We start from the raw sequence: 15,342 nt of genomic DNA, 5'->3' as shown, positions 1-15,342 counted from the left end.
CCCATAGCTTGTATTTATGCATACTGTATACCTGCTGCTCTCTCTCTCTCTCTCTCTCTCTCTCTCTCTCTCTCTCTCTCTCTCTCTCTCTCTCTCTGTGTGTGTGTGTGTCTGTGTGTGTATATATATTTAAGGAAGAGGACATGGGGAAGACAAGGGAGGAGTTAGATAGGAAAGAGATGGGTGAAATTATCTAAATAAATTACTCATGTATATTTTCACAAAAATTAAAATGTTTCCTTTAACACGTCATGTTTGTTCAGTTTTCTAAGTTTGAGGCTATGAATCAGAGCAAAGGGCAGACACTTGAAGCTGAGTAAATCCTTCAGTAAAGTTACTCAGGAGCGGTGTAATGTTAGTCAACTTGGAACCATGTCATTAGTCTGGCCAGCACCTCATGCACTCCCTTCCATTCTTTCAATGAGATCTTTAATAATATAGAGGAAACATAACAAAGCTCAGCTCGACAGCCTGGTGATTGAGTTTGAGATGGCTACACAAGTTTCTTATTAATGAGCAGAAAGTAGTGGAGACCAATGTTGTTTTATTTTACTGTGTGTGTGTGTGTGTGTGTGTGTGTGTGTGTGTGCACATGCTCACGCGTGTGTGTCTAAGAGGACAATATTGTTCTTTACCTTATTTTCTGAAATGAGATCTCTTTGTGAACATGGATCATACTGATTTGATTAACTTTTCTAGGCATTCATCCCCAGGGATTTGTGTCTGTTCCACTCTCTAGTGCTGAAGTGAGAATTAAATGCCCCCACACCCTGTTTCTTACATGGGTGCTCGGGATTAAATCTTTTGACTTCATGTTGGGTTGGTATTTGGGGTGTTGCAGGTGGAATACAGGTTTTTACATATGATAAAGAAGGAATTTATAATTGTACTGCACTCCCAATCTAGCTGATACTTTTTGAGAAAAATCTTTAAAAATGTCATAAAATTTTATTCTGATCATGGGACAGACTGATGCAATGGTATAAAAAATTAGATATTTGTGCTCCATGGATTGTAGATGGGCATGGATATTGTAAATAGAATACAGAAATTCTTGCTTGTATTATTTCACACAAATGATAAATCAGGGTTTATACATATAATTAAATGTGCGTAATAACTGTATACATATCTAAAAAGAAGGTTAATGTTGTTTGGTCTGTAAGTTGCCAGGAGACCACTTAGGATATCACTCAATATGGATGGATAAAAGAGTATCTTGGTAAAAATATGTGAAGGTGTGGACACAAAAATATTTATTAGTTTGGTTTCAACATATTGGAGAATCTTGTGGTTCATGTATTCAAAGTTTTGATTTCTCAGTGTCATTACTTAATTTGAAATAAACCCTTACAATTGTTTCAAAAATACCTACAAAGAATATTGACAGTGTTATCAATAATGTAAGCACGTATAGACAACCAATTTAGAACATTCTTGCTCAGCTATATTATTAGGGTAAACTACAATGATTGAATCACACCTGCTAAGACTTCCTATAAATGAAAAAATTCCAAGAATTGTTTAATGTTTATACTTTATGTCTTTGGTTTCTATGGCTGTGCTGAAACACCTTAACCAAAAATCAAGTTGGGAAAGGAAGGATTTATTTGGCTTACTTTTCCATATTGCTGTGTATCCTTGAAGGAAGTCAGGATAGGAACTCAAACAAGACAGGAACCTGGAGGCAGGAGCTGATGCAGAGTCCATGGAGGAGTGCTGTCTGCTGGTTTGTTACTGATGGCTTGCTTAGCCTGCTTTCTTATAGAATCTAGGACCACCAGCCCAGGAATGGCACCACCCACAGTGGCCTGGGCCCTCCCCTGTTAATCACTAATTATGAAATTGCCTTGCAGGTTTACCTACAACCATATCTTATGGAGGCATTTTCTTAATTAAAGTTCCTGTATCTCAGATGACTTGAGCTTATCTCAACTTGATATAAATCTAGCCAGTATACTCTGTATAACAGCAGTAGCGTTTACCATAAGTTTATATTACTAAAGATATTAATAAAGGTGTTAATTTTATTTATAATAAAGATATTATGAAGAAAATGTATGTATATAATGAATATGCTAATATGGATTTCCTGCAAGAGTGTGTTTAAAATAACAAACGTGATATATTGTTGAAAAATTTTAGATATCTTTGTCTAAATAGAGCCATTTCTGTGATGTAATTCATATTTACATTTCTCTTCTATGTTCTAAACACACACACACACACACACACACACACACACACACACACACACACACACACACCCCTAGTGGAAATGTCTTCCTTTGTTTCTAGAGAATGTAGCTTTTAATTTTGGAGCAGTAATTGCTCTTCTGTATATACTAAGTGGAGGTATAAATTCATAAGCAATATTAAAAAATAATAAATAAGATATCCTGAATTATTTTAGCCAATGGACAATTTGGGAGAATGGTTTATTCGACCTTGCCCAGCTTGGTTATGGGCTTTACAAAAGTGTTCTTTATTTTCTTTATCATAGTGGGGCAGTTTGAGCTCATCCAATGATTTCTTTGGAAAGTCACAAATACTAATTTTAAAAACTTACATATTTATGACATGGTAGCACTATTTCATATTTTCCCTATATAAATAACTTTGGAAGCATGGTATCATTTTAAGAAAATAAGAAAAGCAAATGATGGGGAGTAAGTGGTAGGTGTGTCATGGATGTTAAGATAAGTGACTTTTGGCAAGTTTGCCCTATAGATTGCTGACACTTTCCTCCAATTGTTCAAAAACATAAATTATTTCCATGAATGTGCTGTTACATGTTTCTTGAAGGGGGGAGAAAGAGAGATAGAAATTTCTAAATGATTCTTAGGTTGCAGAGTCAGCATTCTCTTTGTTCTCTTTTGAGTCATTTGTACTTAAAAGGAACTCACTTAGTGATAAGAAGTCATCAAGGAAAGCACTTACAGGGAAAGCAATGGGTCAGCTCCTTTGTCTCTGTGTGGCTCATTTCCCAAGAAGTCAAAGCTGATACCTAGGAGGGCTTGAGTCTCTTGCTTCATTTCTATTTTAAGTAAAGTAACTGAACACCTTTCCCCCCTATTAGTTTCAGGAAATGCACTCTAGCTGTTGTATAAAGCCTCGGGAATGTAGAACCTTGGGAGACAAGTCAAGTATTAACTTATGGGGACCTGAGGATCAGGAATCCAAGGAATGAGGAGTGATTTAAGTGTGGCTGAGCTGCTCTACCAGGTCAAAGTTAAAGTACACTAGAGAGATCCAGGTGAGAAGTTTCCTCATAGTCTTTGGTGTCAACTTCAACTCTCACTTCTTTTCCTGGGTTTCCCTGTACTCTCATCAGTTCTCCATCAGTCACTGGCACTTCTAACTCTGCACTTAACAGCTCATACCTTCTTCATTTTATTCCCACTCTCCTTCGATGATTTTCCTCTCCCCTTTATACCGTTGTTTCTTGTATGCATGTCCTGCTTAAACAAGTGTGGTCCTGTACATGAGTGGAAATATCTATATAAATGATGGTGATATGCAGTATGTAAGTAATGGATTACTATTTTTTAAATGAATACATAAGTGAAAGCACTATCTCATAGTAACATGTAACAATGAATTGCAAATGCATTATCAGCTACTATCTTCAGTGATGAAGTTTGGATTCACTAGCTTATTGGAATGAACTGTGTTCCAGTATCAACTTAATATTGTTGGCCTCCTTCAGAGTGATTTATTGATTCATTAATTCATTTAGAGCATATTTAGGAAGCACTGGATCTATTTTAGGCACTTAAAATTTAATTAGCGAGTACAACTATCTGCTTCTTAGAGGTGAGAATATTGAAAGGGGAGACAAGACATAAATTACAAAGAATATGGAGCTAAATAGCAGATATTAAGAAAAACTATGTTTTGTTTAAAGTATAAGTAAAAGGAATCTGTTAAAACAGCTGTTAACAAAAATAAATAAATAAAAGATAACTGCTGCTGTAGATGTTGGAGGAAATGGAACTCTTGGTGGGAATGTAAACTAGTACAGCGGTTGTGGAAAACAGAATGGAGATGTCTCAAAATTTGCAACTGGAACTGTACTACAGAATATAGCAATATCCTTACTGGATGTTTATTCAAATAAACACCTTTCAACATACTAAGGAGTCATGTGCATATTAATATTTAAACTAACATTACTCATAATTGCCAAAACATGTAAATAATTTAAGTATCCATCAACTAATGAATAGATAACAGAAATTAATACTATTCATCCCCAATAAAGAAAGAATTCATGTCATTTATGTTAGCATGGATGGACTAAAGTATATCATGTTAAGTGGAATGAAACAATCATAGAAAGACAAACAATGCCCTCACTTGTATTTGAAATCTAAAAAGATTTAGGAACAGAAAGTAGAATGGTGAATAACAGGAAGTAGAATAAGGAACAGGAAGATGTTATTCAAAGCATCCAAAAATTCAACTAGACAGAAGCAGTACACATAGAAGGTCTATCATGTAACGTGATGCCTCTAGTTAATGGTGCCCTCTTGAAAAATTATGAAGAGAGTACATTTTCAGTGTTCTCAAGACAAAGTTGTAACTAATGTGAGGTAACGCATTATAATGCTTAACTTCATTGAACCATTATGCAATACCATATGTATTTGAATGAAAAGAACCTAATGTGTACAATTAATAGATAAATTTTTCATTTGTCAATTTAAAGTTAAACAGGTGTCCCAAGATGGAGCAGTGGGTAAAGGCATTTGACACCGATCCGGATGACCGGAGTTTGATCCCCAGTCCCCCTAAAAAGAGAGAATCACCTTCACAAGTTGTCACTCTTCTTTTACACACATACTGCATACATGCATGCATACAAATACATACGCAATACAAATTTAAAAATTAGGTCTAATGCAGTTGTAGTTGTACTGGGAAGTAACATGGGCTTGGCAGTCATCCTGTGTTTAGGGTTTATTCTCCAATTATAAGCCATGTCATACTTAAATACGTCAAACACCATTTTCTTCTGCTGAATCTGATTTAACAATGAGAGACCGAAGTCTTAGAGAGGCATTAATTCTCATTTTATTGAGTAATAAATTCTTTTATAAATTCTAAAAGGTCACATTTCAAATGTATAACATATGACAAGCTAATCGTACAAGTGCACCTTGGAGTGCATTGTGAAATTCTCCAAAGAATCTAAGTTTACAAGCTGCAGTGGACTGGAAATGAGGACGAGAGTCTAATACTCAGCCAAAATAGTTTTCTGGTGACATAATAATTGGGAAGCCAAAAACCACATCACCACTCCAGCTTCCTGGCTTCTTCCCAGGAGTCTAAACATTTGTTTCCTGAGAAATACCACTTGAATAATTTCTTGGCCTCTGGACAGGATAACACAAGGCTAAAATCTCAGTGCTCTTGTTTTTTGTTTGTAAGCTGGAGCCAGGAAATTTTTAATATTTTAATGTGTATTTCTTACACTCTGGTAATGCAGTTATATTTCAGATAATATCTCAGCAACATTGCTTAGATATTATTCTGAAATGGAAAAATCCTAGGGAAAATGTAGTTCTGTAGATTACATGAAAGTTCTAAATGTTGACTTTAAAGTGATCAGCATCTTTCCGGATGCTCAAGTCAAATCTGTGAAGATGTTACTAGAGTCCTTGAAGTAAGGCATAGCTATATACACATGGGTCAGTCACAGAATACAAGAGGATTCTTCACAGTGGATTTTTGAGGAATGGTATTTACTGATACAGAAAAGGAGAAGCCTGATGGCTAACCTAACCACAGCCTTAAAATATACCTATGACTCAGATGCGGAAGATACTCATTAAATCCTCTCTTTACTCTTGGATGATGCAATAGACTCAAGAAGAGCCATGAGAGATTTGGGTTAGACTTAAACAGAAATCTTTATTGTGAAACATTGGAAATGGTTCCTGAGGAAAGTTGCAGAATCTTTCACTAGCGGGGATTATAAATAGGAGAGCCTTGTCTGTTGATAGCATGAGAATAGCAGCAAGACCTAGTGACCCTAAGGTTTCTTCTGTGGGACTAGATTTTGTGCACTAGCACTTTGAGAATTGTGCTGTCTTCATACGATGCTACATTGCACCAGAATGATTTTCATTTTGTTGGCTGGTTGTATGAAGTGTATATTTCTTTAAATATATTCAGTAATGAATAGTATTTGTATCATCCATTTTCTTTTGGAAGAAGAGATTACAATTTAAATATGAGTTATGCCAGACCACAAATATTCTATTGTCTTAAAATTTTTAATTTTGTAAAAAAAATTCAGTATGTATTTGAGTAATTATCCTTTCTCAGATATCAGAAATTTGGCATATTAAGACTTCTGTTCTTGTTAGCTGATTTGTTTCAGTCCATATTAATAGTTTTACACAGGGTTTGTAGAGAAAACTTGCAAGAAGTTTCTGGATCTCATGCTCATTTTGAAAGGTAGGTTTACATTTTCTTAAAAGTGTAATAAAATTGTATAAGAGAGTGGCCCTTGTAGTAAAGGCCAGGATTATTTAAATGGATTTTCTGGGGAGTAATTGGAGTTGACTATGACATTCTGCCTTGTTCCTTCATGCTTTCCAAAACTGAAGTAGTGACGAAAAGAAAGATGCAATCAGGGTTATAGTGGCGGCAGCACTGGTGTCAAAATACAAGTCCCACAACCCACCACACACCACTGTATCTTGCTTTGCTCTGTTATTCATCAGGAGTTTGTGCATGTCTGTTGAGCCTGGAGTCTATTTGTAGCATCCATGATGAAATGAGGGTGAAATAAGAAGGATTTTTTTTTTTAAAGGGGCAGGCAAGGCATCATGACATAGTATTCAAATATATTTTATACAGCCTTTATCTCCTGCGGGTGGGTGTTGATTTACCATGCATGAGAATAAAAGCAATTGGTAGGTATAGTGGAAAATCGCTTCAAATGTCATAATTAATAGTTAAGAAGTTAAGCAGGGTACTTTTTGGGTAGAAGAAAATCTCATTAAATCTTATGAGAACACTGTTTGTAGCCACTGAGTTCTCTAAAATGACCATAGTAAGTAACATCTAAGTCACTTGAATTTGACATCCTAGTGTTTGTCAAGTATCTGGACAACATAGCAGTGCGAATTGCGAGGCTGTGTGGCAGTCTGAAAGGGGCATGATTATCAAAAGGTCAACACTGCTCATAACTAAATGTGAACAAAGCCAGTAAGTGAAACCTACACACCACCAGCTCCTCTGTCCATTTTCTTTACATCTTCAGGGTTTTTCTTCTTCTTTGTATCTCCTTTGTATCTCCAGCAGATATGCAGTGCAAAAACATACACATAAAAAATAAAAATATATGTCTTGCAGCCCAGGTCAGGAGGTAGGTAAAGCAGTGAAAGGACATTATGATTCAGTCTATTGGATAGAGAAAAAAAATTTTTTTTTTGAAAATGGGTCTGCGGAAATCTAAGCTATGGGTCTTAAAAAGGGCATGATACCCATGAGACGTAGGAAGAGCCTGTTATCCCCTGCCTTGATTATTTTAAGTATTACCTCACTGGACTTTTGTTAGACTGCTTGACTTCCTACACTTTGAGGAAGATTCTAGTTCAAGGTAATAAGTCACAAGAAAAGAGGCTTTAATCTTCACATAGATGTTGAAAGGATACTGAAGCCTTTATAAACACTTTAACACATAGCATAAGACTAGTGTATCAGTATTGGTAGGTTTTCTTACATTACATTATTACCATAGTTTAGCTTATCAAATGATTGGAAATAAGTGACAACGAGGACTGCTTCTTCCTTATTCTATTTTATGGAAATCTGTGGCTCCACAATCCATTCTGGCAAATGGACATAATATCCCAGAGAAGAGATCTGTTTATTATCTGATATTTTAAGTGTTTGAATGACTTGTGGATATCTATCCTGACATATTTTTGCTTTATTTCCTCCAGAAGAGTAACCTCATATTTCAGTAGTGAAACTGGAAGACTTTCTGGTAACCATTTACAGAAATTGGTTCCTTTCTTTTAAAAAATGAAAACAACTGAAAAGACTTCATTACTGTCAATTGTGGCAGTAAGGTCATTGGTAATTTAACAATTCCTAACCTGCCATCTCATTCTTGTATGATATTTTGTCACTGTTTTGTTCTCTCTTGTGAGAACTGTTACTTCACTGGTGTATGTGTTCGTCCATGTATTCAGACATTGCTCCTCGCACACCATGAAAACTTAACTATCTGTGTTTCTTTACCTTGTCCCACATTTCAGAAATGGATTAGTCACTGTGGCATGTAAAAACATGCCAGTTGAAACACTAAAACATAACTCCTCCTTCTCCATGTAGCTTTTTTGGGTATTTAATGTGACCTTCTAATTCTCTTATTAATCCTCTCAAGTGCTGGGATTACAGGAGTATATTAAGTATATATGATACTTGGAATTAAACCCTGGGTTTCATACACATTAGGAAAGGAGTCTATGAGCTGTGCCTCATCCTCAATTCCATTAGTTGTGTTTCCTTAGAACAAATAATCTCTGTTTGACAGCTGAGTGTGTCAATATTGGGAATTATAGCTCGATGAGATGGCAAGGTCTAAGTCCTGAGAAATTAATGGACAGGTAAGTTTTCTTTCATCCACCTTCTAATGAAAAATTTCCACCAAATAATCCCCATCTTGGCATATTGTAGACCAGAAAAACGATAGATGTTTGTACAAATTAATTTACTTTTTCTCACTAAAACCCTGAAGTAATCCTGATTACACTCTTGTTTTCACTTAATTTTTTGCTATTACTTTTTTTGTTTTGCTTTTTAAAGACAGAGTTTCTCTGTGTAGCCTTGGCTATCCTGCACCTGCTTTGTGTGCCAGGCTGGCCTTGAACTCACAGAGATCCACTCCCTCTGCCTTGTTGGGTGTTTGGATTACAGGTGTGCACCACCACACATGGCTTGTATTGCTTTTTTTGAGGCAGTTTTTTTAAAGTGACAGCCAAAGGTAGTCTGGAAACCTCTATGTTCTGCTCTCTCTCCCTCCCTCTCTCCAGTGCTGTCAATGGAATTCAGGGTTTTGAGCATGTTAATCAGGCATTCTTCACTGAGCAGCATATGTAAACTTTACCTGTAGTAAATGAGATAACCATTGCATAATATATCCTTGCTTGTTTATTTGTTTATGGTCTATCCTTTTCACAAGAAACAATGAATGTAGGTATTGTCCATCACTGTGTTCCAATTGTCTAGCACAGCATTTAATAATTTATTGAACACACGACTGACTGAATGAACAACTAAGTAGTAATAACCAATGGAGACAGTAAGTCTTAGTCTGAAGAAAGTACTGAAACATGTTTTTTAAAAAATACACTGCCTGAACCCCTACCCAGACCTAGCCAATGAGCAGGATATTCTCCACCATTGAGTGGAGAGTGGGGACTGACTTTCACACAAACTCTGGTGCCCCCTTTCTGACCACGTACCCTGGATGGGGAGGCCTGGTGGCACTCAGAGGAAGGATAGCAGGCTACCAAGAAGAGACTCGATACCCTATGAGCATATAGAGGGGGGGGGAAGTCCTCCTCAGTCACAGACATAGGGGAGGGGAGAAGGGAGGAAGTGGGAGGGAGGGAGGAATAGGAGGATACAAGGGAAGGGCTAACAATTGAGATGTAATATGAATAAATTAATTAAAAAAAAACACTGCCGACATATGGCCGGGTGTGGTGAGACATGCCTATAGTCTTGGCAACTTGGGAGAGGAGGACAAGAGGGCTCAGAGTTCCAAAGACACATAGTAAAACCCAGTCTCAAAAAAGAAAAAAAAAATAGAGAAAAATCAGGCAAGGCAGTCAGAGAGAAAGAGAGATAAGTGGCCAATCTAAAATGGTTCACATGATCATCCTGATGTTACTCTAAACGCTGAAGTGATCCAGCTGTTGTATTCTCTGGCAATCTCACCACTTCAAAGTCAGTGTTAATATATGTTCGTCCATAAAACCTCTGGTTCTCTTCAAAGTAATCTAAAGAACCCATAAATTAATTTGTTTCAAAACTATATTTAACCACTCATTTAAGCATCTTTAAAACCAATTTGCTACTAGTAAATTGACAACTTGAAAAGATTAATGCTCACTTTTTAATCTCTATTTTTCTTTGAAACAATGGTATGTCCTGGCTGTTTGCAAGTTTCTGTTGGTTGTTCAGTGTCCAGCTGGAACGTCAATCCAAGAACACACATGCAGACACTCGCATTTCCTGTTAATTACTCATTACAATTTTGATTATGTGCTCGCTTCTGACAGTACATTATCAAGGAGAAAACAGACACAGGATTGATCATGATATTATGGTAATGTTCTATATGATTATTTCTCTAAGATCTTTTGATTAATAAGGTTTATTTCATAATACAGTTCAAGCATTTGAAGGAGATTAGTGGAAATGAGTTGTTTTGTAATTTCTCGTATCTGAAAATTTTTATGTAGAAAATATTTAAATTTGGTAACTCTTAAAAATAGACTGGTTTGTTGCAATGAATTTATAGAGTAAATGGTGTCCCATTTTCTATGCATCATTTTTAGAGGAGTCAAATAAATTAAAAAGTATTTTATGCTAGGAGGCAGCGGGATGTGATTCAAATAAACAATGGATTCTTATCTGTATAAATCTTTGTCTCTAACTCCCTTTGGTTTCTCCTTTCTACACAGTGATTTCCTTGTCTGTTAAAAAAGTAACTAGACTAGGTTTCTAGACTTGCTCCACTTAAGATGCTATGAATAGGTTCCTTCGTGAGTATTGAGCATAGGAAGGTCATCTCACATTATATATTAATAGTTCGCTATCTAATATCAACTTAGGGAATGAATGTTTAGGATTTCATTTTATAATGGAAAATATGTTTTCTTTTTTGTTGTGTTTGATGTACAAGGTTGAGCCCAGGACTTTCCCAATTGAAATCTCTGTCCCCAGACCTGTGCAATGTCATTTTAGAAATGTACTTTTATGTATGTTTGGCTATTTTTGTAACAACAAGTTTATAAATATAATCAATAAAGTGTTTTATAGATAGTTTTCTAGCTTGTAATTGATATTATGTAATCTATTTCAAAGTCCTAATATATTTTATGTTGTGTTGTGAAACATTTATATTTCCTAGCGACTTCACTTCCACAGCAGTTTTTGTTAGTTTTAAGTACCTTTGTCAAACACATGTTTTAAAAATGTCCTAGTGCTAAAAATTTTAAAGTGAAAGTATTCACTGATTAAGAAAGCACCATAAAGTGGAGGGTTGTGAACTAGTTGGTAGAGTGTTGCCTAGAGTGCACAGAGCTCTACGTTCAACTCCCAGAACTACATAAACTGGGTTTGGTGGTGCATGACTGTAATTGCAGCAGCAAGAACTTGGAGACATGCAGATAAAAATTTCAAAGTCTTCAGCAGCAGCACAGTGGGGTCTGGGACAGCTTAGGCTATGTGATAAACCCCAGATAAAAAGTGGAAAAAGTAAAAAAAAAAAAAAAAAGTCAAAGCTGGGCGTGGAGGTGTACACCTTTTATCTCAGCACTTGGGAGGCAGAGGCAGGCTGAGGATCCCTGTGAGTTCCAGGATAGCCTGGTCTACAAAGCAAGTCCAGGATAGCCAAGGCTACACAGAGAAACCCTGTCTTGAAAAACCAAAAAAAAAAAAAATAGTGGAAAAAGTATTTGTACATATGATATAACTTGCATTAACTTCACAAATATAAACATATAAATAGATTGGCTTTATTATTTATAACTAATTCATTCCTTTTTAAGATACAAATCCTATTTTTTTCCATTGCTATTCTGTATACTGCCAGGCTGTTTCTGGAAGATAGTGTGGCTGACTGTGTTGGAGCAAGGAAAGTACCTTTTGATGATAAACAATCCTGAGTTCCATTTGCTAAATGTTGAACTTTTGGTGCCCAAAATTTCTCTTCCGAGTAATAGGAATGCCAAGATAGTATTCTTTCTCTTATCTGAGATGTGACTTCTCATAAATTCACTAATCTATCACCAGCACCAACTGCTGATAAGAAGAAATGTGATTAAAGTTTAATACAAACATGTCAAGAAAGACCACATTTATAATGTATATTGTTACATTACTCTACTTATCATTACTGTTACTATCTTCTCACTGTACCTAATTTGTAAATTAAATTCATCATTGATATGTATATATAGGAGAGAACAAAGTTTCCATAAGGTGTTCATAGTATCCATAGTCTCAGTGAGCTACTAAAACTCACAGGACGTTCCCCTCTACTGTAATAGTATTTACAGCACAAGTTTGTTGCTGCCCATTCTGTAATGTTTACTTTTGACCTGTGGTTATTTGCACCATCAGAATAAAGTTTACTTATACAAGAGGTTTTTTTTTTAAATGAAGATGAGAATACAGGTACATTAATTAAACACATACAGAATATGTAGTCTAGGAATGGAACTTATAGAGGCAAGTGACACACTATTTCTTTCCATAACAGAATTACATACAAAGGAAAGAGACATGTGGAAGCCCAGTCAGGGTCTAATTTGAAGAAATAACACAGTAGGCAATCATTGCTCTGCTAGGTTTAATGGACCATCAAAACAAAAGCAAAAGCAATAAAGCCTATAGCCTCAGTAGATTTAAAACATCTATAGTCTTCTTTTACATTTAGTACAGTCTTTGCTTTCTGGATTTCATATGCAGATATCCTTGTTAAGAGCAGTGTCTTAATTGTAATGTGCATTCTTTTTAACACAGACTTATTTCAATATTAGTTAAGGGACAGTAGTCCTTTATAATACAGAGACATCAGATTAAGATGAAAATGTAAACAGACAACACTACTACAGGTCACCACATGCTCAAGATCATTTTATTTTGCCACTCTGCCATCTTGCAGTATGTTGACATTGCCTATGTGGTCAAATATGGTTTCTACCATCATATCGAGGTCATAGCTGTTGATTGCGTAGAAAAGGGACAGAGGATGTGTGATTTTCTTGTTAAAGCCTGGTCCAAAGATTACACACTTAGCTTTTTTGCATATTATTGTCTACTTTATAACCATATAATCATGTCAAGATGGGAAGGAGTTGGAAAATGCAGCCATCATTTGGGAAGCTGAGCATTGAATGCTAACACAGCTTGTGTGGCTAAGAGGAGATATGCAAGTGGGGAGACCTTTTGTCAGCCATAGGTGTTTTGTGGTCTTTTATTTTTAGAGACAGAGAGTCACTTCATAGCTCCGGTTGGCCATGAACTCACTAAATAGACAAAGCTGGCATTGAACTCACAGAGATTTACTAGCCTTTCAAGTTCTGGTATTAAAGGCATGTACTACACATGCCTGGTTTTTGCCATAGTTGTAAAGACAGTTTTGGATTTACTGACTTCCTAAATGACTCTGAACAGCACCAAAAGTTAACCAATCTCATTTCTCTCCCTCATAAAACTGCAAGGGATTTTGGCAGAGAACAAGGCAAAAATCTCAATGTTTTTTTAAAAGTACTTTGCAATTTATCTCAACACTACTGGGCTCATGCTCCAGAGCATCTCTGCTTGAAGATGCTCATCATCTTCCTGACACAGGTGGAGTTACTTGCTTTCTCTTCTGGATTGTTTTAGATGCAAATGCTCTTCTCTGTTACAGTTGATTGGTCTTATCAAAGGGATCTCACTTGGGCCTCCTGATCCTTGTGTTCATCAGCAAAACATCCCTAAGATACAGTCAGACCATAGCTTCAAAGGCAGGTAGAGTAGAGGAAAGCACACTCTGAAGGTGTGGGAGTGGTCTATGGTCAAACGGAATGTTCTCTGGCTCTACACTTTGGTAGAATTAGAAAAAAAACCTATTCTTTGTGTGTTTATTGGCATTTGGTCTGCATGCACATTTTTAGTCTGCATACTATGTGTGCCCGATGATTGAGGTGACCACAGAATGGCATCAGATCCCCTGGGACTGAAGGTGCAGACAGTCTATTGCTGCCATGTGGGTGCTAGCAATTGAACCCCAGTCCTCTAAAGCAGCCAGTCCTCTTAATTTCTGAGCCTTCTCTCCAGCCCCATTTAAGAAGCCTTGGCTTTCTGGGACTCACTCTGTAGACCAGGCTGGCCTTGAACTTACAGAGATCTCCCTTCCTCTGCCTCTCTGAGTGCTGGGAATACAGGCATGCACCAGCATGCCTGACTTTAGTAAGACTTTAATAGTTCTAAATTTTCTAGAACAAGACACCTTTCCTGAGGAGCGTTTTCTTCTCTGAATGACTGACAGGCACACTTGCATTGCCTGTTCCAGGAGAAGGGTGGGATCTCACGCCTTTGTTCTTGATGAGAAGGACCCCTGCTAGATGATAACCCTATATGATTTTGCACTCCTGGAAGCAGCTTTAGATAGCAGCCTAGGAATGAACTTCAGAGCAGTTTAGGGGGTCATATCTTCACTCAAGGCAAGAAAGAATATTGGTTTTCATTCCTTCAACCTGTGAGTAGAGCCCTGCAGTGCCAGTTCTTGGATATACAGGCCATTGGTTCTGAAAGGTGTCCAGCACTACTATCCTCCTTGCCTGGTAATATCTAATCAGCATACCTAACATTGCGAAGGAAACACTCAATACTTTCTAGTTTCCATCCCTCCAACTTGACTTCAAACCAAATGTCGTAGCATTGGACTCGTCTCTCTGGTGCCTAGAATTTGGATGCCCTGTAGCTGTGCAGTGAGTGGGAGTGAAGGGAAACAGCCTAGCACTGCCTACCTTTCTTGTTTGCTTTCACACCTGTTTGATGCTAATTCCTGCTTCTGAAAAACCACTGGAGGATAGGCCCCTCTTGTTGCCAACTGTATTTTCCGGGTCAAGTGGGTTTCCCGGTAAAGTTAGCGCTGGACTCTCTCTACTGGATTTGGTAGTGGAGGAGATCACAGATTTACTACTGCAAAATAATACCCTCTGTCTCACAGAGTATTTTTACATGGATGTTTTGGCATTGTTACTGAATTTAAATTTTTGTTATAAACCTTGCATACAATGCAATCGTGTTTCCTTTTCTTTTCTTGCCCCTCTCTCTTTTTCTGTCTATTTAATACCTCTTAACCTTGAAAACAAAATAACGCATTGAAGCATTAGGTGCAGTGAAGCCTTGTTATCTATAGGCTCCATATTTTGGGATTGGATCAAACACAGAAAATAAAGTTGTACTAAATATGTGCAGAAGTGTTTTTCTTATACCCTTAAAAGGTATAGTATAGCAGCTGCGTACATGAAATGTCCTTATATTAGGTAATACAACAAATCTAGAAATGGCTGAAAGGATTTGGGATGCTAT

At 36.8% G+C, this 15,342-nt stretch overlaps 1 long non-coding RNA gene across 3 annotated transcripts in view; it reads left to right on the top strand.

Annotated features, from left to right (window-relative positions):
- Nucleotides 1-3,142: 3,142 nt before the first annotated feature.
- Nucleotides 3,143-15,342, top strand: part of LOC127185696 (uncharacterized) — a 32,050-nt gene continuing 19,850 nt past the window's right edge. The window contains exon 1 of one of the 3 annotated variants that reach the window (XR_007830212.1): nt 3,143-3,256. This is a non-coding gene — a long non-coding RNA (uncharacterized LOC127185696). Of the gene's footprint in view, nt 3,257-6,022; nt 6,466-10,239; nt 10,358-15,342 lie in introns of those variants that run through there. The other 2 variants (XR_007830209.1, XR_007830211.1) reach the window with 2 other exon arrangements.

Source organism: Acomys russatus, chromosome X, assembly GCF_903995435.1.
Source record: "Acomys russatus chromosome X, mAcoRus1.1, whole genome shotgun sequence".
Classification (NCBI taxonomy): domain Eukaryota; kingdom Metazoa; phylum Chordata; class Mammalia; order Rodentia; family Muridae; genus Acomys; species Acomys russatus.
The sequence above is the reverse complement of the archived record's forward strand: the minus strand, read 5'-3'. Positions and strand labels throughout refer to the sequence as shown.